This window comes from Canis lupus, chromosome 20 (assembly GCF_048164855.1).
Source record: "Canis lupus baileyi chromosome 20, mCanLup2.hap1, whole genome shotgun sequence".
NCBI lineage: Eukaryota > Metazoa > Chordata > Mammalia > Carnivora > Canidae > Canis > Canis lupus.
Window position 1 is genome coordinate 26,110,088 of NC_132857.1, and position 26,103 is coordinate 26,136,190.

General features: G+C 44.2%; 1 long non-coding RNA gene across 8 annotated transcripts in view; it reads left to right on the forward strand.

The window, feature by feature from the left end:
- Positions 1–5,486: 5,486 nt before the first annotated feature.
- The window catches only part of LOC140611793 (uncharacterized), a 144,360-nt gene continuing 123,743 nt past the window's right edge, over positions 5,487–26,103 (forward strand). For 5 of the 8 annotated variants that reach the window (XR_012013022.1, XR_012013019.1, XR_012013014.1 and 2 more), the window contains exon 1: positions 5,613–5,673. This is a non-coding gene — a long non-coding RNA (uncharacterized lncRNA). Of the gene's footprint in view, positions 5,674–8,489; positions 8,610–26,103 lie in introns of all 8 variants that reach the window. The other 3 variants (XR_012013018.1, XR_012013016.1, XR_012013021.1) reach the window with 3 other exon arrangements.

The following is a 26,103-nucleotide window of genomic DNA, read 5'->3' on the forward strand; positions in this document are numbered from 1 at the left end:
ATGTTCCCTCTATCCCTACACTCTGAAGAGTTTTGATCAGGAATGGATGCTGTATTTTGTCAAATGCTTTCTCTGCATCTAATGAGAGGATCATATGGTTCTTGGTTTTTCTCTTGCTGATATGATGAATCACATTGATTGTTTTACGAGTGTTGAACCAGCCTTGTGTCCCGGGGATAAATCCTACTTGGTCATGGTGAATAATTTTCTTAATGTATTGTTGGGTCCTATTGGCTAGTATCTTGTTGAGATTTTGCATCCATGTTCATCAGGGCTATTGGTCTGTAATTCTCCTTTTTGGTGGGGTCTTTGTCTGGTTTTGGAATTAAGGTGATGCTGGCCTCATAGAACGAATTTGGAAGTACTCCATCTCTTTCTATCTTTCCAAACAGTTTTAGTAGAATAGGTATGGTTTCTTCTTTAAACATTTGATAGAATTCCCCTGGGAAGCCATCTGGCCCTGGACTCTAGTGTCTTGGGAGGTTTTTGATGACTGCTTCAATTTCCTCCCTGGTTATTGGCCTGTTCAGGTTTTCTATTTCTTCCTGTTCCAGTTTTGGTAGTTTGTGGCTTTCCAGGAATGTGTCCATTTCTTCCAGATTGCCTAATTTGTTAGCGTATAGTTGTTCATAATATGTTTTTAAAATCGTTTGTATTTCCTTGGTGTTGGTAGTGATCTCTCATTTCTCATTCATGATTTTATTAATTTGAGTCTTCTCTCTCTTCTTTTTAATAAGGCTGGCTAATGGTTTATCTATCTTATTAATTCTTTCAGAGAACCAACTCCTGGTTCTGTTGATCTGTTCCACAGTTCTGGTCTCGATTTCGTTGAGTTCTGCTCGAATCTTTATTAACTCTCTTCTTCTGCTGGGTGTAGGATCTATTTGCTGTTTTTTCTCTAGCTCCTTTATGTGTAAGGTTAGCTTTTGTATTTTAGTTTTTTCCTGTTTTTGAATGGATGCTTGTATTGCGATGTATTTCCCCCTCAACACTGCTTTTGCTGCATCCCAAAGATTTTGAACGATTGTATCTTCATTCTCATTAGTTTCCATGAATCTTTTTAATTCTTCCCTGATTTACTTGATGACCCTTTCATCTTTTAGCAGGATGGTCCTTAACCTCCACGTGTTTGAATCCTTCCAAACTTCTTGTTGTGATTTAGTTCTAATTTCAAGGCATTCTGGTCTGAGAATATGCAGGGGACGATCCCAATCATTTGGTATCGGTTCAGACCCAATTTGTGACCCAGTATGTGGTCTATTCTGGAGAAAGTTCCATGTGCACTTGAAAAGAATGTGTATCCAGTTGAGTTTGGATGTAAAGTTCTGTAGATATCTGTGAAATCCATCTGGTCCAGTGTATCATTTAAAGCTCTCGTTTCTTTGGAGGTGTTGTGCTTAGAAGACGTATCGAGTATAGAAAGAGCTAGATTGAAGTTACCAAGTATAAGTGTATTATTATCTAAGTATTTCTTCACTTTGGTTATTAATTGATTTAAATATTTGGCAGTTCCCACATTCGGGGCATATATATTGAGGATTGTTAAGTCCTCTTGTTGGATAGATCCTTTAAGTATGAGATAGTGTCCCTCTTCATCTCTCACTACAGTCTTCGGGGTAAATTTTAGTTTATCTGATATAAGGATGGCTACCCCTGCTTTCTTTTGAGGACCATTCGAATGGTAAAACCTTTTATTTTCAGGCTGTTGGTGTCCTTCTGTCTAAAACGAGTCTCTTGTAGACAGCAAATAGATGGGTCCTGCTTTTTTATCCAGTCTGAAACCCTGCGCCTTTTGATGGGTCATTAAGCCTGTTCACATTCAGAGTTACTAGTGAGAGATATGAGTTTAGTGTCATCATGATATCTATTCAGTCCTTGTTTTTGTGGATTGTTCCACTGAACTTCTTCTTAAAGGGGAATTTTAACAGTTCGCCTTAAAATTTCTTGCAGAGCTGGTTTGGAGGTCACATATTCTTTTAGTTGCTGCCTGTCTTGGAAGCTCTTTATCTCTCCTTCCATTCTGAATGAGAGCCTTGCTGGATAAAGTATTCTAGATTGCATGTTTTTCTCATTTAGGACCCTGAATATATCCTGCCAGCTCTTTCTGGCCTGCCAGGTCTCTGTGGAGGGGTCTGCTGTTACCCTAATATTCCTCCCCATAAAAGTCAGGGATTTCTTGTCTCTTGCTGCTTTAAGGATCTTCTCTTTATCTTTGGAATTTGCAAGCTTCACTATTAAATGTCGAGGTGTTGAACGGTTTTATTGATTTTAGGGGGGGATCTCTCTATTTCCTGGATCTGAATGCCTGTTTCCCTTTCCAGATTAGGAAAGTTTTCAGCTAGGATTTGTTCAAATACATATTCTGGCGCTCTGGCCCTTTCGGTGCCCTCGGAAACCCCAATTAAATGTAGGTTTTTCTTCCTCAGGGTGTCATTTATTTCCCTTAATCTATCTTCATGGTGTTTTAATTGTCTCTTTTTTCCTCAGTTTCCCTCTTTGCCATCAACTTGTCTTCTATGTCACTCACTCGTTCTTCCACCTCATTAACCCTCGTTGTTAGGACTTCTAGTTTGGATTGCATCTCATTCAATTGATTTTTAATTTCTGCCTGATTGGATCTAAATTCTGCAGTCATGACGTCTCTTGAGTCCTTTATGCTTTTTTCTAGAACCACCAGTAGCTGTATAACAGTGCTTCTGAATTGGCTTTCTGACATTGAATTGTAATCCAGATTTTGTAACTCTGTGGGAGAGAGGACTGTTTCTGATTCTTTTGAGGTGAGGTTTTTCTTCTAGTCATTTTGCTCAGTGCAGAGTGGCCAAAAACAAGTTGTATTGGTAAAATGAAAAAAGAGAAGAGAAAGAAGAAAAGAAAAAGAAAAAAAAAAGAGAAGAAAAGAAAAAAAAAGGAGGCGTGGGGAAGCAAACAGAATTAAAAAACAAAAAACGAGGGATTATCCTCTGATTCTGTATACTGTAAATCCCTCGAGTTCACTGGAACTTTCCACTGCTGCTTGGTCAATAATTTGTTTTTCCGTTGTTGGTCTAGCTGGTCTTCTGGGGGAGGGGCCTGCTGTTCTGATTTTTAGGTGTTAGCACTTGGGGGAACTGCTCAGCCCCCAGCCTGGTGCAGGGCTCAGTGAAAGTTATTTAACCTGTTTATCAGGTGTGGCCACTGTGAGGCTCCGTGGGGGTTGTTTATCCTGTGAGGCCCCAGGAGGAACAACAATAGTGGCAGCTGGAGTCAGCTCCTGCAGTAACTATGGAGCTCTCAGTCTGCAGGGGCCTGGATGCTTTGGGGCTGGGCTGCTGATTTGCTTAGCTCTGGGCCGCCAGGCAGCAGGAGTGTCCTTGCTGTTTTGGGCTCTCCTGGTTTCTGCCAGTCCTGGGGGGGAGCGCTGGATCTTGGGCTGTGTCCCCCGGGGCCCTGAGCTCCCGGGCCTGAGGTGTTGGAATCGGGCTTGTCAGTGCAGCCTCCTCCTTGAGGTGCCTCTGCGGGAGCCGCTCCTGAGCTGCTCCTGGGGTCCCGCAGCCCCCTCCGCGTGGAGCCGCCGCCTGAGCTGCACAGGCTGCAGCCCTTTAGGGAGCTGGGCAGTAGTGTGGGGTGCTCTCCTTGGGGCACAGGTCCTCCTTAGTGTCCCAGGGAGCCTGAGGGCATCCCCGCCCCTCCTGGGGTCCTGCTCTAACTCCCTGCCAGTGCCTTTCTGTTCTGGAAGATTGGTGAAGCCCCTCCTTCTCCTGGATGGGGCTTTCCTGTCCTGGGGGCACTAGCCCAGGCCCGGCTCCTCCAGAGTCCCCTACCCCTTGGATGCCTTTTGTTTCTTTATCCCGCCCCCTTCCTACCTTGATAGAAGTGTGAATTCTTCTCACTGTAGCATTCAGCTGTTCTCCCTTTAAACCTCAAGCCAAATTTGTAGGTTTTCAGGATCATTTGAAGGTTATCTAGGTAATTTGGTGGGGACAGGTGACTTGGGGACCCTACTCTTCCGCCATCTTGCCCCACCTCGATCCTCATGTTTCTGAGTTTTTTTAGGTCTGTATGTTAGAAGATGCTCAGTCCCAAATTTATATAAACCAGAAATACTTGTAGAAGGCCCCAACATTGACCACCAAAACGTAAATGAGATAATAGAGGGGGGCATCAATGCGAATGAAGAGAGAATATAATCTCACAATATAACTAGCATGGTGTTCCACTTGGTTCTGGGTGTATGCTGGTCATGTTTTACAAGGTATTAACTTCTGCCATTGTAGAACACAATGAGGCAGAGAAAACAAAAAACAGAAAACAAAAAAAAATATCTTGTAAATTTCCCAAATTAATTTGATTATGTTGATGGGAATCTAGAAGTTGAAAACATATCTAGGACATGTAATTGTAGAAATATGAAAGTCAACAAGGAAGAATCTTAAAAACGAAGTGGTAAAATATTGTACTTCAGGTGGGAAAAGAGAAAAAAGATTGGAATTTTATAGCCTGCTATAAAAACCAGTTGTACTGGATAGAGGAAGAAAAAAAAATCAAAGTGGTCTCCTCTGGTTTTATATAGTGTAAATCCCTTGCCTTTCCCTAGAGCTTTCTAGCACCGGTTGGTTAAGAACTTGCTCTTCCCCTGTCCTTCCAGCTGGTCTTCTGGGAGAGGAGCCTACTGTGCTGATTCTCAGGTGTGTGTACCTGGGGGAGCTGCCCTGCCCCCTGCCGGGTGCCGGGCTCAGTGTGAGCTGTTTATCCCGTGAGACCTGTGTTCCCCTGTGGCCTCACCTCTCCTCAGGCACATGGTGAAACAAGGAGGAACAACAACACTGGTAGTGGCCAGGTCTCCAGCTCTGGAATCAGCTCCCTGCAGTAACTAATGCAGTCTCCCAGTCCACTTTAGCCTAGATGCTCCTAGGGTGGTGCGGGTACACTGATCTGCACAGCATTGGAGTACCCTGTTGCAGGAGAGTCCTTGCTGTCCTGTGCTCTCTCCGCCTCTGCCTGTCCTGGGGGGAGTGTAGGATCCTGGGCTGTGTCTGCTTGGCGCCCTGGGATCCAGGGCCTGTGCTGCTGGAATCGTGCTCCCGGGGCCGCGGCTCCTGAAGGCAGCAGGGCGCAGACCCCTCCATCTGGAGCCCCTGCCTGGTGCCTCAAAATTTTTACATCCCAGTGGTCACGTCACCCTGGCCACTTTGTAATCCAAGCTCAGGAAGAAGTACCTTGACTGCAGTTGCTGATGAACATACAGTAAACAGCAGATAATAATGCCTAACTATCCTAGACACTCAATGGAAATCAGTTTCTGTGAACCCTTATTTGCAGGGTATTCACTGATCAGTACATTAGGTAGTTGCAAATTACATATAAATGATTGGTTCACACAATACAAATGTCATTTGGTCACAGATTTTTTGTTGTTGTTCAGTAATTTCTTTCCCTACTCCCCAATTAATGGGCAGATTTGGACCTAGAGAAGGACAGTCACTCTTTCTGGCAATGAATGTAGTCATTTCATCCATCTGTTAAACTCATTCATCCCATCAAGTATTTACTGGGCGTTGTGGCAGATGACATCATGGCCCCTGATTGTTCCTTCTCCTCCCTTCACTGAGAGTTCTACATTCTTGCCTGTTTCTGTGTGACTTGCTGTGTCTCCTCAGCCAATGGGAGGAATGGACCTCTGTGTTTTAACCTGAGGTATAGTGTGTAGCACAGTGAGGTTGCAGTGTCCAGGTGCTGATGACAAGTGCATATTCCTGGGGCTCAGGAAGGTCAGAGGGGTCCAGGGTGGACTGCAGTCTTTGCGCTTTCACCAGTCCCCAGGGCATTCCTTCCAGCCTCACCACCCCTGGTCCCAGCTTCTCCAAGCCCTGCCTGCCTGGAACACTTATGCTTTCCTCTCCACTCTGCCAATAGCACCTCCCTTCAACCCTTGCTCTGCCTACTGACATCCTAGGGAGCCTTTCTTCCTCTGCCAGCTCAAAACAGTGAGGAGGGGAGAGATACAGTGGGAGGCAGGTGTTTGGCACTGGCTTCACACAGCTCTCTGTTCCTCTGCCTGGCCAGTGATAAATCAGGTCAGTGGCACCTTGCCTGAGCCCTAATCATCTGGATGACATTTCTCAAGCAGGATTATCTCCCAATGGACCGTGAGCCTTGGGTGTTCCTGAGCAGCCCCTTAGGCAGAGCCCTTTTGGTGACCTGTCAAAGGCCAAGTGAGCATCTCATGGGCACAGGATAAGTGTATCAGGCACAATGGGAGGCTGAACCTTTGAGTCCTTGTGGAAGGTGTTCATCCCAGTTCTCAAGAGCCACCTCTCATGCCCAAATGGGGAGGCTACATTTGCTCAGCAGATGTATGGGAAGGACCACGGAAGGACTTTGGGGCCAGCACTATGGGAATATAGCATGGTAATGACAGAACCAGCCTGTAGGCAGCACTAGCACAGATGTTCCTTTTCGACTCCCATTTCTTTCCTAGACTAGTGGTTCTCAGTGTTGTCCCAGACCACCAGCAATCCCCAGGAATCTATTAGAAATACACTCTGGCTCAGCCCAGACCTGAATGAGCAAGTCAGCCAAGTTTATTCCACTTCAAGTTCCAGTCTTAAGAACCACTGGCCTAGAGACTTCCTCCTACACCCTCTCCCACCCTCTCCTGCCCTCTCCTGCCCTCTCCCGCTGTCCCTCCCTCTCTTCCACCCTACCCCTTCTCCCTCTTTCTCTGCCTACTGCCCCACTTCCCTGCAGGGGAGCAGCTGCACTTCTCCTTGGAGCAGTTGGTTCTGAGAATCACCACTGGGTGTCAGAGCAGCCCCAAGAATGTCTCTGCTGTCAAACCCCTCCCAGGCCTGCCTGTCTCCTGGGGCTCCCACTTTGAACCCAGAAGGAGAGGATGTGCTTGGATCAGGGTGTGTGTCTGATTGCAGAGTCACAAAGCCCCTGCCTCCATGCTTCTGCTCCTTGGTCACTGACTTGGGCTGAGGCAAGTGTTCCATATTACCCTGCCTTCTGTTTGCAGTGTTTTGGGGCTGAGAAGGGGGCTTCAGGGAGAGGTCCTAAGAGGGGAAGGGCCTTGTGAAAGGCCACCCTGAGACTTTGTCAGCGCAGAGGCTGTTGCCCTGTCATTCCTAACTGCCCAGGGTGAGCCATGTGTGCACTGAGGTGGTACATCTGCAAGCGTCTGTGTGGTGGAGACCAGGGTAGCCCTAGCACCATGTGGGCTGCCATGAGGGGTGTGTGGTTCACACCCATCCCTCACTTCTGAAGTGCATCTCCCATGCTGGTGCTCCCTCCACAGGGCTTCTCTAAACTAGCTTTGAGTCCTTCTGTGAGCCCTGGCCTGGGCCTTCCAGGCCACTGAGGAATCCTCTATACATGTCCAGTCTACATAGTTAGGCCTCCCTTCTCTGCCCATCCTGCCATACTGATGTCATGGTAGGCCCTAGGTGGCCTGTCTCAGGCCCTGTCCAACCTTGTGGCTGCTCCTTCTTCCACATGGAAGGGCAGCATGTCTCCTCCTGAACACCCACCCCAGGCTTTGCCCACAGTCCCTGCTGCGTTTGACCCACTCAAACTCTCCTCCATTTAAGACCAGAGTACACCATCCATGCACTCAACACATACTGGGCTCTACTCAGTGCCAGGCATGGGGCTGGATACACAGACTAGTTTGCTACTAGTGGAGCAACCACCCAATTAGTGGGTGCTGCAGAGCGGTGGAAGGAGCTGTGATGGAGGGTGGGGGATTATGTTGGGTTTCCAGACTGGGACAGAGCCACGAGTGGCCCTAGGCAGGGTGGCTCTGGGGACAGAGAACTTGGAGAAGTGTTGGGAAGTGCTGGAAGCTGTGTGGTGGGAAGGCACACCTTGGGATAATTGGAGATGTGTTGTCAAGCAAGCCTTGGCAGGACTTGCTGAGGTTTGGCTGGAGGATGGAGGGGGGATTCCTGACCAAGCTCCTAGGCCCCATTCTGGGCACCTCAGACTGAGACTTAGGAGTGTGCTGTGTGAAGGGTGAGGTTTGTCCCAAATGTCCCGATGGGAAGATTTGGAGGGCAGGACAGAGGTCTGAGTACAGGGATTGGATCAGGTGCCCGTGGCATGCTCGTGGACACACCTACTGAGATGCGAGGGAGGCAGAGGGCCAAAGGTCATGGAGAGTTGGAGTAGTAGCCTTGGCTGAAGAGGGTGCAGTCAGTGATGTGGTCAGGTGAGGTGGAAATAGAGGGTGGCCATTGGGTTTGGCAAGTGAAGGTCATCAGTGCTTTGACACATGTCTGTGGAAAGCAGGACAGGAGTGGATCTGGGCTACTTTCCCTCCTTCAGGCCTTTATGGCAGGGGCCTGCCAGCTCGTGCTGAAGCTCCTCTTCCTCTCTAGGGACTAATCCTCTGAGCATACCAGGTGCCGTGGGCTGAACACCTTAGAGAGTTGGACATACGGACCCTTGCAAGGGGGCCTGTGGCCACATGGGGAGGGGAGGGGCCCAGGTAGGTGTGGTTCTGCTCTCAGGAAGCTGCACATGCACCTGCCTGCACATGCACATGGACCCTGTGTGCACCCTAGAGACAGCATCCTCCAGATGTGCCTGGCATCCAGTACCTGCCATAGTTACCACCATCATCATCTCAGGTGTGTAACAGATCTGGCCTAAGTCACCCCAGCTCTGTGAGTGGCAGTCCCCTATGCCACAGGGTCTTCAAGGGAAGCCTGGTCACCAGTGCAGGAAGGTGAGCACCTGTACAGTGGCAACCAGGAAGGATAGCCCAGAGAGAGAAGGACCCAGCTGTCTCCTCTTCCTACTCCCATCATCCCTGAGCCTCAGCAATCTCATCCTTAAAATGAGGACATGACAGAGCTGCCTGAGAGGGGTGCTCAATAGTATAGTTAACACATATAAGACACACTTAAAATGTGCCCAGCTCAGAGCACCATATGTGCTGCACTTAAGGTCATTCCTGCAGGCCAGGACACTAAAGCATACAGGGTACTGCTGGGCTCCTGCAGTGGACCCTCTCTTAGAGCTGGGTTCTCAGCATGCATTCAGCACTTGGCATGGAGGTAGGGGCTCAACTATCATGGAGTTGGGCCATCTGTGAGGGAGTGGCATCAAATACCCTGGGTTGAAGCCTTGGCCTGTTCAAAATGGTCAGGGTTTCCAGATCACACTATGAAGGTAGCAGACCTCTAGTGCTGCATGCTGGGAAAGGCCTCTTGGTGAAGTAGCTGAGAAGTCCTTAGCACCATGGAGAGGCTTTCCATTCCTCATTTGATTCAGGCTGACCTCCCTCCCAGCCCAGGACTGGACTGGACTGGGCCTCCCCTAATTTCACCTTGGTGCTTCTGGCCCCTGGTCCTTCATACTCAATGTTCTCTCTCCCTCCACGGACATTGCTCCCTGCCTCAGTGTCCCCCCACCCCTACTTCTTTTACTTGCTGTCACCCACTCATGGACACTGCTCCCTGCCCCAGTGTCATTCCATTCCTCACCCCACTCTGGAATCCTCCCAGCACATAACTACTCCCAGATCATCCTTCATAAAATTTTTAAAAAGGTTTATTTACTTGAGGGAGAGAGCAAAGAGAGTGAGCACAAGCATGGGGGAGAGAGAGAGAGAAGTAAGCTCCCCACTGAGCAGGAAGCCTGACATGGAACTCCACCCCAGGACACTGAGATCATGATCTGAGCCAACGGCATGCTTAACTGACTGAGCCACCCAGGTGCCCCAGATCGTAACTGTTAAATAATTTATCCATTGTTTCTAGATTGTCCAATTTGTTGGCATATAATTGTTCACAGTAGTCTGTTATGATACTTTGGACTTGTGGCATAAATTGTAGTGTCTCTTTTATTACTGATTTTATCTGAGCCTTCTCTCTCTTTTTTGTAAGTCTAACAGTTTGTCAATATTGTTTATATTTTTAGAGAACCACTGCTTAGTTTCATTGACCTTTTCTATTGTTAGTCTCTATTTCATTGATTTCCACTTTGATTTTTATTATTATTTTCCTTCTACTAACTTTAAACATCATTTTTCTTCTTCCAGTTGCTTTCGATGTAAAGTTGAATTGTTTATTTGAGATTTTTAGTTTGGCCTGACTAGATTTTAGTGATATTATTTATGCATAAGGGATTCTCTAGTGTCTTCTAGGCAGTTTTTCAAGCCCAACTAGTAGTATCCTTATAATTAAAAGAAATTTTTTATCTAAATTCAACTTAGTTCAAATATAGTATACTATTAGTTTCAGGGGTAGAATTTAGTGATTCATCAGTTGCATATGGCACCCAGTGCTCCTCACATCAAGTGCCCTCCTTAGTGCCCATCACCCATTACCCCTTCCCCCCACCCATCTCCATTCATACAATTCTCAGTTTGTTTCCTATAGTTAAGAGTATCTTATGGTTTGCATCACTCTCTGTTTTCATCTTATTTTATTTTTCCTTCCCTTCCTCTATGTTTATTAGTTTTGTTTCTTAAATTCCACATATGAGTGAAATCATATGGTATTTGTCTCTCTGACTGACTTATTTCATGGAGCATAATGCCAAACAATACTCCAACCATGACTTTGCAAATGGCAAGATTTCATTCTTTTTTGATGGTTGAGTAGTGTGTGTGTGTATATATACATATATACACACTACATCTTTATCCATTCATCTGTCAGTGGACATCTGGGCTTTTACCACAGTTTGGCTATTGTGGATAGTGCTGCTCTAAACACTGGGGTGCATGTGGCCCCTCAAATCCCTATGTTTGTATTCTTTGTATAAATACCTAGTAGTGCAATTGCTGGGTCAAAGGGTAGCTCCATTTTTAACCTTTTGAGGAACCTCCACTCTGTTTTCCAGAGTGGCTGTACCAGTTCACATTCCCTCTAACAGTGCAAGAGGGTTCCCCTTTCTCCGCATCCTCTCCAACATTTGTGGTCTCCTGCCTTGTTACTTTTCCCCATTCTCACTGGTGTGAGGTGGTATCTCATTGTGGTTTTTATTTGTATTTCCCTGATGGCAGTTAATGCAGAGCATTTTCTCATGTGCTTGTTTTCCATGTCTATGTTTTCTTTGGAGAAGTGTCTGTTCATATATTCTGCCCATTTCTTGACTGGATTTGTTGTTTTCTGGGTGTTGAGTTTGATAAGTTATTTCTGGATGTTGGATACGAGTGAGCCCTTTATCTGATATGTCATTTGCAAATATCTTCTCCCATTCTGTAGGTTGTCTTTTAGTTTTGTTGACAGTTTCCTTTGCTGTGCAGCTTTTTATCTTGATGAAGTCCCAATAGTTCATTTTTATCTTTGTTTCCCTTGTTTTAGGAGGCATGTCTCACAAGAAGTTGCTGTGGCTGAGGTCAGAGAGGTTGCTGCCTGTGTTCTTCTGTAGGATTTTGATGGATTCTTGCCTCACATTTAGGTTTTTCATCTGTTTTGAGCCTATTTTTGTGTATGGTATGACAAAATAGTCCAGTTTCCTTCTGCATGTGGCTGTCCAATTTTCCCAACACCATTTGTTGAAGAGACTCTTTTTCCATTGGATGTTCTTTCCTTTGGTCATAGAGTTGAGAGTACATTTCTGGGTTTTCCATTCTGTTGCAGTGATCTATGTGTCTGTTTTTGTGCCAGCACCACACTGTCTTGATGATTATACCATTGTAATACTGTTTGAAGTCAGGCATTGTGATACCCCCAGCTTTAGTTTTCTTTTTTGGGGGGATTCCTCTGGCTATTTGGGTGTATATTGTGGTTCCATACAAATTTTAGGATTATTTGTTTCAGCTCTGTGAAAAATGTTTGATAGGGACTGCATTGGATGTGTAGATTGCTTTGGGTAGCATAGGCATTTAAAAAATTCTTTATTCTTCCTATCCATGAGCATATGATATTTTTTCATCTTTTTTGTGTCTTCCTCAATTTCTCTCATAGGTGTTCTATACTTTTCACAGTATAGTTGCTTAACCTCTTTGGCTAGGTGTATTCGTAGGTATTTTATGGTTTTTGGTGCAGTTGTAAATGGGATGGATTCCTTGATTTTTCATTCTTCTGTCTCATTGTTAGTGTATAGAAATATAACTGACTTATATGCATTAATTTTATATCTTGTGACTTTGCTGAATTCCTGTGCAAGTTCTAGTAGTTTTTGAGTGAAGTTCTTGGGGTCTTCTAGATGGAGTATCATGTCATCTGCAAAGAGTGAAAGTTTGACTTCTTCTTTGCTGATTTGGATGCCTTTTATTTCTTTTGTTCTCTGATTGCTGAGGCTAGCACTTCTAGTACTATGTTTAAGAGCAATGGTGAGAGTGGACATCTCTGTCATGTTCCTGACCTCAGGGGAAAAGCTCTCAGTTTTTCTTTGTTGGGGATGATATTCACTATAGTTCTTTTGTATATGGTCTTTAGATGTTAAGGTGTGTTCTCTAGATCCCTACATGGAGGAGGGTTTTTATCAAGAAAGGATGTGTAGGATTATCAAAGGCTTTTTCTGCATCTATTGAGAGGATCATATGGTTCTTATTCTCTTTTATTAATGTGGTATATCGCATTGATTTGTGAATGTTGAACGACTGCTGCAGCTCAGGAATAAAACCCACTTGGTCATGGTGAATACTCCTCTTAATGTATTGCTGGATCCTCTTGGCTAGTATCTTGGTGAAAACTCTGGCATCCAAGTTCATCAGGGATATTGGTCTGTAATTCTCCTTCTCCCATTCTGTAAGTTGTCTTTTAGTTTTGTTGACTGTATCCTTTGCTCTGCAAAAGCTTCTTATCTTGAGGAAGTCCCAATAGTTCATTTTTGCTTTTGTTTCTTTTGCCTTCGTGGATGTATCTTGCAAGAAGTTACTGTGGCCGAGTTCAAAAAGGGTGTTGCCTGTGTTCTCCTCTAGGATTTTGATGGAATCTTGTCTCACATTTACATCTTTCATCCATTTTGAGTTTATCTTTGTGTATGGAGCAACAGAATGGTCTAGTTTCATTCTTCTCCATGTTGCTGTCCAATTTTCCCAGCACCATTTATTGAAGAGACTGTCTTTCTTCCAGTGGATAGTCTTTCCTCCTTTATCGACATTGGTTGACCATAAAGTTAAGGGACCACTTCTGGGTTCTCTATTCTGTTCCATTGATCTATGTGACTGTTTTTGTGCCAGTACCACACTGTCTTGATGACCACAGCTTTGTAGTACAACCTGAAATCTGGCATTGTGATGCCCCCAGAAATGGTTTTCTTTTTTAAAATTCTCCTGGCTATTCGGGTCTTTCTGATTCCACACAAATCTTAAAATAATTTGTTCTAACTCTCTGAAGAAAGTCCATGGTATTTGATAGGGATTGCATTAAACGTGTAAATTGCCCTGGGTAACATTGACATTTTCACAATTTAATTCGGCCAATCCATGAGAATGGAACATTTTTCCATCACTGTGTGTCTTCCTCAATTTCTTTCAGAAGTGTTCTATAGTTTTTAGGGTATAGATCCATTACCTCTTTGGTTAGGTTTATTCCTAGGTATCTTATGCTTTTGGGTGCAATTGTAAATGGAATTGATTCCTTAATTTCTCTTTCTTCAGTCTCATTGTTAGCGTATAGAAAGGCCACTGACTTCTGGGCATTGATTTTGTATCCTGCCATGCTGCCAAATTGATGTGTGAGTTCTAGCAATCGTGGGGTGGAGGCTTTTGGGTTTTTTATGTAGAGTATCATGTCATCGTCGAAGAGGGAGAGTTTGACTTCTTCTTTGCCAATTTGAATGCCTTTAATGTCTTTTTGTTGTCTGATTGCTGAGGCTAGGACTTCCAGTACTATGTTGAATAGCAGTGGTGAGAATGGACATCCCTGTCTTGTTCCTGATCTTAGGGGAAAGGCTCCCAGTGCGTCCCCATTGAGAATGATATTTGCTGTGGGCTCTTTGTAGATGGCTTTTAAGATGTTGAGGAATGTTCCCTCTAACCCTACACTCTGAAGAGTTTTGATCAGGAGTGGATGCTGTATTTTGTCAAATGCTTTCTCTGCATCTAATGAGAGGATCATATGGTTCTTGGTTTTTCTCTTGCTGATATGATGAATCACATTGATTGTTTTATGAGTGTTGAACCAGCCTTGTGTCCCGAGGATAAATCCTACTTGGTAATGGTGAATAATTTTCTTAATGTACTGTTGGGTCCTATTGGCTAGTATCTTGTTGAGAATTTTTGCATCCACGTTCATCAGGGATATTGGTCTGTAATTCTCCTTTTTGGTGGGGTCTTTGTCTGGTTTTGGAATTAAGGTGATGGTGGCCTCATAGAACAAGTTTGGAAGTACTCCATCTCTTTCTATCTTTCCAAACAGTTTTAGTAGAATAGGTGTGGTTTCTTCTTTAAACATTTGATAGAATTCCCCTGGGAAGCCATCTGGCCCTGGACTCTGGTGTCTTGGGAGGTTTTTGATGACTGCTTCAATTTCCTCCCTGGTTATTGGCCTGTTCAGGTTTTCTATTTCTTCCTGTTCCAGTTTTGGTAGTTTGTGGCTTTCCCGAAATGCGTCCATTTGTTCTAGATTGCCTAATTTATTGGCGTATAGCTGTTCATAATATGTTTTTAAAATCGTTTGTATTTCCTTGGTGTTGGTAGTGATCTCTCCTTTCTCATTCATGACTTTATTAATTTGAGTCTTCTCTCTCTTCTTTTTAAATAAGGCTGGCTAATGGTTTATCTCTCTTATTAATTCTTTCAAAGAACCAACTCCTGGTTCTGTTTATCTGTTCCACAGTTCTTCTTGTCTCGATTTCGTTGAGTTCTGCTCGAATCTTTATTAACTCTCTTCTTCTGCTGGGTGTAGGATCTATTTGCTGTTTTTTCTCTAGACCTTTATGTGTAAGGTTAGCTTCTGTATTTGAGTTCTTTCCAGTTTTTGAATGGATGCTTTTATTGCGATGTATTTCCCCCTTGGGACTGCTTTTGCTGCATCCCAAAGATTTTGAACGGTTGTATCTTCATTCTCATTAGTTTCCATGAATGTTTTTAATTCTTCCTTAATTTCCTGGTTGACCCTTTCATCTTTTAGCAGGATGGTCCTTAACCTCCACGTGTTTGAAGTCCTTCCAAACTTCTTGTTGTGATTTAGTTCTAATTTCAAGGCATTATGGTGTGAGAATCTGCAGGGGACAATCCCAGTCTTTTGGTCTCGGTTCAGACCCGATTTGTGACCCAGTATATGGTCTATTCTGAAGAAAGTTCCATGTGCACTTGAGAAGAATGTGTATCCAGTTGAGTTTGGATGTAAAGTTCTGTAGATATCTGTGAAAGCTATCTGGTCCAGTGTATCATTTAAAGCTCTCGTTTCTTTGGAGATGTTGTGCTTAGAAGACCTATCGAGTATAGAAAGAGCTAGATTGAAGTCACCAAGTATAAGTGTATTATTATCTAAGTATTTCTTCACTTTGATTATTAATTGATTGATATATTTGCAGCTCCCACATTCGGGGCATATATATTGAGGATTGTTAAGTCCTCTTGTTGGATAGATCCTTTAAGTATGATATAGTGTCCCGCTTCAAATCTCACTACAGTCTTCGGGGTAAATTTTAGTTTATCTGATATAAGGATGGCTACCCCTGCTTTCTTTTGAGGACCATTTGATTGGTCAATGATTCTCCAACCTTTTATTTTCAGGCTGTAGGTGTCCTTCTGTCTAAAATGAGTCTCTTATAGACAGCAGATAGATGGGTCCTGCTTTTTTATCCAGTCTGAAACCCTGCGCCTTTTGATGGGGTCATTAAGCCCGTTCATGTTCAGAGTTACTATTGACAGATATGAGTTTAGTGTCATCATGATATCTATTCAGTCCCTGTTTTTGTGGATTGTTCACTGGACTTCTTCTTAAAGGGGAATTTTAAGAGTCCCCCTTAAAATTTCTTGCAGAGCAGGTTTGGAGGTCACATATTCTTTCAGTTCCTTCCTGTCTTGGAAGCTCTGTATCTCTCGTTCCATTTTGAATGAGAGCCTTGCTGGATAAAGTATTCTTGGTTGCATGTTCTTCTCATTTAGGACCCTGAATACATCTTGCCAGCCCTTTCTGGCCTTCCAGGTCCCTGGAGAGGTTTGCTGTTACCCTAATAGTCCTCCCCATAAAAGTCTTTCTTGTGTCTTGCTGCTTTAAGGATCTTCTCTTTATCTTTGGAATTTGCAAGGTTAACTATTATATGTCTAGGTGTTGAACGGTTTTTATTGATTTTAGGGGGGGATCTCTCTATTTCCTGGATCTGAATGCCTGTTTCCTTTCCCAGATTAGGAAAGTTTTCAGCTATGATTTGTTCAAATACATATTCTGAACCTCTGTCCTTTTCGGCGCCCTTGGGAATCCCAATTAAATGTTGATTTTTCTTCCTTATGCTGTCACTAATTTCCCTTAATCTATCCTAATGATCTTTTAATTGTTTGTCTCTTTTTCCTCAGTTTCCCTCTTTGCCATCTACTTGTCTTCTGTGTCACTCACTCGTTCTTCTACCTCGTTAACCCTCGTCATTAGGACATCTATTTTGGATTGCATCTCATTTAATTGATTTTAATTTCTGCCTGATTAGATCTAAATTCTGCAGTCATGAAGTGTCTTGAGTCCTTTATGCTTTTTTCTAGAGCCACCGGTAGCTTTATAATAGTGCTTCTGAATTGGCTTTCTGACATTGAATTGTAATCCAAATTTTGTAACTGAGGGAGAGAGGACTGTTTCTGATTCTTTTTTTTGAGGTGAGGTTTTCCTTTTATTCAGTACAGAGTGGCCAAAAACACGTTGTATTGGGAAAAGGAGAAAAGGGGAGAAGAGATAGAGGAAAAGAAAAAGAAAAAAAGAAAAAAGAAAAAAAAAAAGAGAAGAAAAGAAAAAAGAAAGAAAGAAAAAGGGGGGGGGGAAGCAACAGAAATAAAAAAACAAAAAACAAGGGGGAGTATCCTCTGTATACTGTAAATCCCTTGACTTCCTCTGGAAGTTTCCAGTGTTGCTTGGTCAATAATTTGTATTTCCCTTGTCGGTCTAGCTGGTCTTCTTGGGGAGGGGCCTGCTGTGCTGTTTTTCAGGTGTTAGCACTTGGGGGAGCTGCTCAGTCCCCTGCCTGGTGCAGGGCTCAGTGAAAGATATTTAACCTGTTTATCCAGTGAGGCCACTGAGAGGCTCGTTGGGGGTTGTTTATCCTGTGGGCCCCAGGAGGAACAACAACAGTGGTGGCGGCCAGTTCTGGAGCTCTGGATTTAGCTCCTGCAATAACTAAGGAGCTCTTAGTCTGCAGGGCCTGGATGCTCTGGGGGTGGGGGCCACTGATCTGCACAGCTCAGGCCGCCTTGCTGTCCTATGCCCTCCTGGCCTTTGCCTGTCTTGGGGGGAGCGCCGGATCTTCGGCTGTGTCCCCCGGCGCCCTAGGCTTCTGGGCCTGTGCTGGTGGAATTGTGCTCCGGGGCACGCAGCTCCCTCCCCCCGGAGCCGCCGCCCAAGCCGCCTGGGAGCTGCTTCTCCCAGGTCCAGCCCAGTGCGCGCTGCAGCCCTTTAGGGAGCTGGGCTGTGGGGTGTGGCGCACTCTCCCTGGGGTGCAGGTGTCTGTTAGTGCCCCTGGGAACCTGAGGGCATCCCCGCCCTCCTGGGATTCTGCTCCAACTCCCTGTGAGCACCTTCCCTCCGGGAAGATTTTTTTTTTTAATAATAAATTTATTTTTTATTGGTGTTCAATTTGCCAACATACAGAATAACACCCAGTGCTCATCCTGTCCGGGAAGATTGATGAAGCTCCTGCTTCTCCGGGGCTGGGCTCTCCTGTCCTGGGGGCACTAGCCCTGTCACCTTAGCTGGGCTCCTCACAGGGCCCTTCCCCCTTGGATGCCTTTCGTTTCTTTATTTTTTTTTTTAATTTTTATTTATTTATGATAGTCACAGAGAGAGAGAGAGAGAGAGAGAGAGAGAGGCAGAGACATAGGCAGAGGGAGAAGCAGGCTGCATGCACCGGGAGCCCGACGTGGGATTCGATCCTGGGTCTCCAGGATCACGCCCCGGGCCAAAGGCAGGCGCTAAACTGCTGCGCCACCCAGGGATCCCTTGTTTCTTTATTTCTAACCACCCCACCCCATCTTCCTACCTTGTAGAAGCCGAACTCTTCTCACTGTAACATTCTAGCTGTTCCCTCTTTAAATCTCAAGCCGAATTCATAGGTTTTCAGGATGATTTGAAAGTTATCTAGGTAATTTGCTGGGGACAGGTGACTTGGGGACCCTACTCTTCTGCCACCTTGCCCCACCTCTCTCCTAATTGATTTTTAATTTTGTACTGATTATATCTAAATTCTGCAGTCATGAAGTGTGTAGAATCATTCATGCTTTTTTTCCAGTCACCAGTAGCTTTGTAATTGTGCTTCTGAATTGGCTTTGTGACATTGAGTTGTAATCCATATTCTGTAACTCTGTGATAGAAAGTATTATTTCTGCTCCTTTCTTTAACGGTGATTTTTTCCTTCTAGTCATTTTACTCAATGCAGAGTTGTTGTATGAGTGGGCTGAGTCAAGTATATCAATAATGACCTACTTAAGTTTCACCCTAGATGATTCTGATGAGGTCAGAGACCAGAAAATGTAAACAAAGATCAGAACAAATGAAAACAAAAGGACCACTAAATTGAAAACAAATTTTAAAACAAAATAATACAAAATGAAAGTCCAAGAATCCCAAAGAAGAAGAAAGAAGAAGAAGAAAGAAAATAAGAAGAGAAAAAGCAAAAGTAAAGAGGAAAAAAAGAAAAAAGAAAAAAAAGGAGAAACAAGGGGGGGTATTAGGAGATGGTGGTGGTGAAGGGGTTTTAGTGGCAGGAGAATGTAGCCTCTCTGACGGGTCCTAAAGGGTGGTCATCTTAGTTCTGAGTTTATTAAGTTCTGTATGTTAGAAGATGCTCAGTCCCAAATTTATGAACCAGCAATATTTGTAGATATCCCTAACATTGGCCACCAAAAGATAAACAAGATAAAAGAGGGGGGCAGAATGGGAATGAAGAGAGAATATAATCTCACAGAATGAACCAGCATGGTATATACCACTTGGTTCTGGTGCACACTGGTCATGTTTTAGAAGGTATTAATTTCTGCCATTGCAGAACAAAATGAGTCAGAGAAAACCAAAAATACAAAACGAAAAAACACCTCATGTATCTCCTAAAATTAAATTGAGTATGTTGAAGGGAATATAGTAGTGGAAAATATATCTAAGACTTGTAATTTAGAAATATGAAAGTCAAAAAGGAAGAAACTTAAAAATGAAGAGGTAAAATATTGTAATTAAGGTGGGAAAAGAGAAAGAATATTGGAAATTTTTAGTCTGATATTAAAACCATTTGTAGTGAAAAAAGGGAAAAATAAGGTGGGGTACACCATCTAGTTCTATATACTCTAAATCCCTCGACTTCCCCTGGAGCTTTCCAGCACTGTTTCATCAAGAATGTCCACAGTAGCCAAACTGTGGAAGGAGACTTGGTGTCCATTGAAAGATGAATTGATAAAGAAGATGTGGTTTATATATACATAGAATATTACTCAGCCATTAGAAATGACAAATACTGACCATTTGCTTCAATGCAGATGGAACTGGAGGGTATTATGCTGAGTGAAGTAAGTCAATGGGAGAAGGACAAACATTATATGGTCTCATTCATTTGGGGAATATAAAAAATAGTGAAAAGGAATAAAGGGGAAAGGAGAGAAAATTAGTGGGAAATATCAGTGAGGGTGACAGAACATGAGAGACTCCTAACTGTGGGAAATGAACAAGGGGTTCGTTCCCACAAGGGAAGTGGGGGGGGGATGGCATGACTGGGTGATGGGCACTGAGGGGGGCACTTGGGATGAGCACTGGGTGCCATGCTATATGTTGGCAAATTGAACTCCAATAAAAAAATATACAAAAAAAAACGTACTTGCTCTTCCCCTGTTCCTCCAGCTGGTCTTCTGGGGGGAGGGGCCTGCTGTGCTGATTCTCTGCCTGGGGGAGATGCCCCACCCCCTTCCAGGTGCCGGGATCAGTGTGAGCTGTTTATCCTGTGAAGCCTTTGTTCCCTGGAGGCCCTGCGTCTCCCAGGCACAAGGTAAAACTAGGAGAAAATACAATAATGGTGGAGGCCAGAATTCCAGCTCTGGAGTCAGCTCTCCGCTAGTAACTATTAATGCAGTCTCCCAGTCCACACTGGCCTAGATGCTCTCAAGCTGGCAGGGGTGTACTGTTCTGCACAGCTTGGAGGTGCCCAGTAGCAGGAGAGTTCTCACTGTCCTTTGCCCTCCCTGATTCCGCCTATCCCAGGGGAAGTGCAGGATCCTGGGCTTTGCTTGAAGGCCCTGGGATCTGGGGTCCTCTGCTGCTTGAACCGTGCTCCCTGGGTACGTGGCTCCTGAAGGCAGCAGGGCACAGACACCTCAGTCTGGAGCCAGCCTTCCTAACCGACTGGCTTCTCCCAAATGCCCCGCCGGCTGCTTGCTCCTGCCCTTTACTGAGATAGGTCCACAGTTTGTGGTGCACGTTCCCATTGGTGCCCCTTCCTCTACTAGTGACTTCGGGAAACTGGAGCCTTCACTGCCCCTCCTGCGATTCTTCCTGATTTCTCTGCTAAGTGCTTTTTCATCCGGGAAGAATCTGGTGCAAATTTTTAAAGTTCCTGCTTCTCTGGGGCTGGGCTTTCCTGTCTCGGAGGCTTTAACTGCCTGGCTTTAGCCCAGCTCCTCACGGTGCCCCTACCCCACTTGATTCTTTTTTATTTTATTTTTTTCCTCGTTCCTACCTTGTTAGAAGCGAAAACCTTTCTGTAGTGTTCTGGCTGTTCTCTCTTTAAATCTCAGGTCGAATTTCTAGGTGTTCTGGATGTTTTGAAAGTTATCTAGGTAAGTTCACTAACTTACCAGGTGAGCTGAGGACCCCTACTCTTCTGCTGTCTTGCCCTGCCCTCCAACTTCCTTATTTTCTATTATTTTATCTTATATATCACTGATTCATTCTTCTGACTTGTTCATCTTTGTTTTTATGACTTCCACTTGTGACTACATCTCAATAATAGCAGTTTTAATTTCAGCCTGACTAGATTTTGGGTGTTTTATTTCTACAGTAAGGGATTCTCTATTGTCCTATATACTTATTTCAAGCCTAGCTAGTGATTATCTTTATGTAAAAATGATTATTTTTATAATCATTTAGAGGCAGGGTATAGTCATAGGCAGAAACAGGGAGAGGGAGAAGCAGGCTCTCTGTGAGAAGCCTTATTCAGGACTCGATCCTAGGTCCCAGGGATCATGATGTGAGCCAAATGCAGATGCTTAAGCAGTTAGCCCCTCAAGTCGCCTGTAATGATTGTTTTAAATTCTAGTTCAGACATCTTCCTTATATCCATATTGATTACATCCCTGGCAGTGACTACTATCTCCTTTCTTTTGGGGTGAATTTTCCATTTTGTCATTTTATTCAGAAGAAAAAGAGAAAGAAAGAAAAACAACAACAGGAAAAACTCTCAACAAAAAACCTCATTAGATCCTGTGTGTTTTAGTCTGCTTGTTAAAAGAAACTGGATCCCAAAATAAGAAAGAATGAAATAATATATGCATAATAAAACAATGAATAGAGAGGGGCAAGACGGCTGAAGAGTAGGGTCCCCAAATCACCTGTCCCCACCAAATTACCTAGATAACCTTCAAATCATCCTGAAAATCTACGAATTCGGCCTGAGATTTAAACAGAGACCAGCTGGAATGCTACAGTGAGAAGAGTTCGCACTTCTATCAAGGTAGGAAGACGGGGGAAAAAGAAATAAAGACACAAAAGGCCTCCAAGGGGGAGGGGCCCCGCGAGGAGCTGGGCTTAGGCCGGGGCGAGTGTCCCCAGGACAGGAGAGCCCCGACCCGGAGAAGCAGGAGCTGTACCAACCTTCCCGGGCGGAAAGGGGCTCCAGGGAGGTGGAGCAGGACCCAGGAGGCGGGGATGCCCTCGGGCTCCCAGGGACACTAACAGGCACCTGCGCCCCGGGAGAGTGCGCCGAGCTCCCTAAGGGCTGCAGCGCACGGCGGTACCCGGAGCAGCTCGGGGGGGCTCGGGGGCGGCTCTGGGGAGGGGGCTGCGGGGCGGGAGCAGCTCGGGGGGGCTCGGGCAGAGGAAGAGGCTCCGGGGAGGGGGCAGCGGGACGGGAGCGCGAATCCAACAGCGCAGGCCCCGGAGCACAGGGCGCCAGGACACAGCCCAGGATCCGGCCTCCCCCGGGACAGGCAGAGGCCGGGAGGGCCCAGGACAGCGAGGACGCTCCTGCCCCGAGCTGAGCAGATCAGTGGCCCCGCCCCGGAGCCTCCAGGCCCTGCAGACCGAGAGCTCCGGAGCTACTGCGGGAGCTGACTCCAGGGCTGCAGATCTGGCCCCGCCACTGCGGTTGTTCCTCCTGGGGCCTCACGGGGTAAACAACCCCCCCTGAGCCCTGCACCAGGCAGGGGCAGAGCAGCTCCCCAAGTGCTAACACCTGAGAATCAGCACAACAGGCCCCTCCCCCAGAAGACCAGCTGGATGGACCAGTTCCAGGGGAAGTCAAGGGACTTAAAGTATACAGAATCAGAAGATACTCCCACGTGGTTTTTTTCTTTTTCTTTTTGATTTGTTTGCTTCCCCCACCCCTTTTTTTCCCCTTCTTTTTCTTTCTCTTTTTCTTCTTTTTTTCTTCCTTTTTCTTTTTTCTTTTTCTCTCTTCTTTTCTTCTTTCTCGCCTCTCTTTTTCTCCTTTTCCCAATACAACTTGTTTTTGGCCACTCTGCACTGAGCAAAATGACTAGAAGGAAAACCTCACCTCAAAAGAAGGAATCAGAAACAGTCCTCTCTCCCACAGAGTTACAAAATCTGGATTACAATTCAATGTCAGAAAGCCAATTCAGAAACACTATTACACAGCTACTGGCGGCTCTGGATAAAAGCATAAAGGACTCAAGAGACTTCATGACTGCAGAATTTAGATGCAATCAGGCAGAAATTAAAAATCAATTGAATGAGATGCAATCCAAACTAGAAGTCCTAATGACGAGGGTTAACGAGGTGGAAGAACAAGTGAGTGACATAGAAGACAAGTTAATGGCAAAGAGGGAAAGTGAGGAAAAAAGAGACAAACAATTAAAAGACCATGAATATAGATTGAAGGAAATAAACGACAGCCTGAGGAAGAAAAACATACATTTAATTCGGGTTCCCAAGGGTCGCGAAAGGGCCAGAGGGCCAGAATATGTATTTGAACAAATCCTAGCTGAAAACTTTCCTAACCTGGGAAAGGAAACAGGCATTCAGATCCAGAAAATAGAGAGATCTCCCCCTAAAATCAATAAAAACCGTTCAACATCTCAATATTTAATAGTGAAGCTTGCAAATTCCAAAGATAAAGATAAGATGCTTAAAGCAGCAAGAGACAAGAAATCCCTGACTTTTATGGAGAGGACTATTAGGGTAACAGCAGACCTCTCCACAGAGACCTGGCAGGCCAGAAAAAGCTGGCAGGATGTATTCAGGGTCCTACATGAGAAGAACATGCAACCAAGAATACTTTATCCAGCAAGGCTCTCATTCAAAATGGAAGGAGAGATACAGAGCTTTCAAGACAGGCAGGAACTGAAAGAATATGTGACCTCCAAACCAGCTCTGCAAGAAATTTTAAGGGGGACTCTTAAAATTCCCCTTTAAAAAAAGTCCAGTGGGACAATGCACAAAAACAAGGACTGAATAGGTATCATGATGACACTAAACTCATACCTTTCAACAGTTACTCTGAACATGAACAGGCTTAATGACTCCATCAAAAGGCGCAGGGTTTCAGACTGGATAGAAAAGCAGGACCCATCTATTTGCTGTCTACAAGAGACACATTTTAGACAGAAGGACACCTACAGCCTGAAAATAAAAGGTTGGAGAACCATTTCCATTCAAATGTCCTCAAAAGAAAGCAGGGGTAGCCATCCTTGTATCAGATAAACTAAAAGTTATCCCGAAGACTGTAGTGAGAGATGAAGAGGGACACTATCTCATACTTAAAGGATCTATCCAACAAGAGGACTTAACAATCCTCAATATATATGCCTCAAATGTGGGAGCTGCCTAATACATCAATCAATTAATAACCAAAGTGAAGAAATACTTAGATAATAATACACCTATACTTGGTGACTTCAATCTAGCTCTTTCTATACTCGATAGGTTTTCTAAGCACAACATGTGCAAAGAAACGAGAGCTTTAAATGATACACTTGACCAGATGGATTTCACAGATATCTACAGAACTTTACATCCAAACTCAACTGAATACACATTCTTCTCAAGTGCACATGGAATTTTCTCAAGAATAGACCACATACTGGGTCACAAATCAGGTCTGAACCAGTACCAAAAGATTGGGAACGTTCCCTGCATATTCTCGGACCATAATGCCTTGAAATTAGGACTAAATCCCAACAAGAAGTTTGGAAGGACCTCAAACACGTGGAGGTGAAGGACCATCCTGCTAAAAGCTGAAAGGATCAACCAGGAAATTAAGGAAGAATTAAAAAGATTCGTGGAAACTAATGAAAATAAAGATACAACCATTCAAAATCTTTGGGATGCAGTAAAAGGAGTCCTGAGGGGGAAATCCATTGTAATACAAATATCCATTCAAAAACTAGGAAGAACTCAAATACAAAAGCTAACCTTACATCCAAAGGAGCTAGAGAAAAAACAGCGGACAGATCCTACACCCAGCAGAAGAAGAGAGTTAATAAAGATTCGAGCCAAACTCAACGAAATCGAGACCAGAAGAATTGTGGAACAGATCAACAGAACCAGGAGGTGGTTCTTTGAAAGAATTAATAAGATAGATAAACCATTAGCCAACCTTATTAAAAAGAAGAGAGAGAAGACTCAAATTAATAAAATCACGAATGAGAAAGGAGAGATCACTACCAACACCAAGGAAATACAAACAATTTTAAAAACATAGTATGAACAACTATATGCCAATAAATTAGGCAATCTGGAAGAAATGGACCATTTTGGGGAAGCCACAAACTACCAAAACTGGAACAGGAAGAAATAGAAAACCTGAACAGGCCAATAACCAGGGAGGAAATTGAAGCAGTCATCAAAAAACTCCCAAGACACAAAAGTCCAGGGCCAGATGGCTTCCCAGGGGAATTCTATCAAACATTTAAAGAAGAAACCATACCTATTCTACTAAAGCTGTTTGAAAAGATAGAAAGAGATGGAGTACTTCCAAATTCGTTCTATGAGGCCAGCATCACCTAATGCCAAAACCAGACAAAGACCCCACCAAAAAGGAGAATTACAGACCAATATCCCTGATGAACATGGATGCAAAAATTCTCAACAAGATACTAGCCAATAGGATCCAACAATACATTAAGAAAATTATTCATCATGACCAAGTAGGATTTATCCCTGGGACACAAGGCTGGTTCAACACTCGTAGAATAATCAATGTGATTCATCATATCAGCAAGAGAAAAACCCAAGAACCATAGGATCCTCTCATTAGATGCAGAGAAAGCATTTGACAAAATACAGCATCCATTCCTGATCAAAACTCTTCAGAGTGTAGGGATAGAGGGAACATTCCTCAACATCTTAAAAGCCATCTATGGAAAGCCCACAGCAAATATCATTCTCAATGGGGAAGCACTGGGAGCCTTTCCCCTAAAATCAGGAGCAAGAACAAGACAGGGATGTCCACTCTCACCACTGCTATTCAACATAGTATTGGAAGTCCTAGCCTCAGCAATCAGACAACAAAAAGACATTAAAGGCATTCAAATTGGCAAAGAAGAAGTCAAACTCTCCCTCTTACCAGATGACATGATACTGTACATAGAAAACCCAAAAGACTGCATCCCAAGATTGCTAGAACTCACACAGCAATTTGGCAGTGTGGCAGGATACAAAGTCAATGCCCAGAAATCAGTGGCATTTCTATACACTAACAATGAGGCTGAAGAAAGAGAAATTAAGGAGTCAATCCCATTTACAATTGCACCCAAAAGCATAAGATACCTAGGAATAAACCTAACCAAAGAGGTAATGGATCTATACCCTAAAAACTATAGAACACTTCTGAAATAAATTGAGGAAGACACAAAGAGGT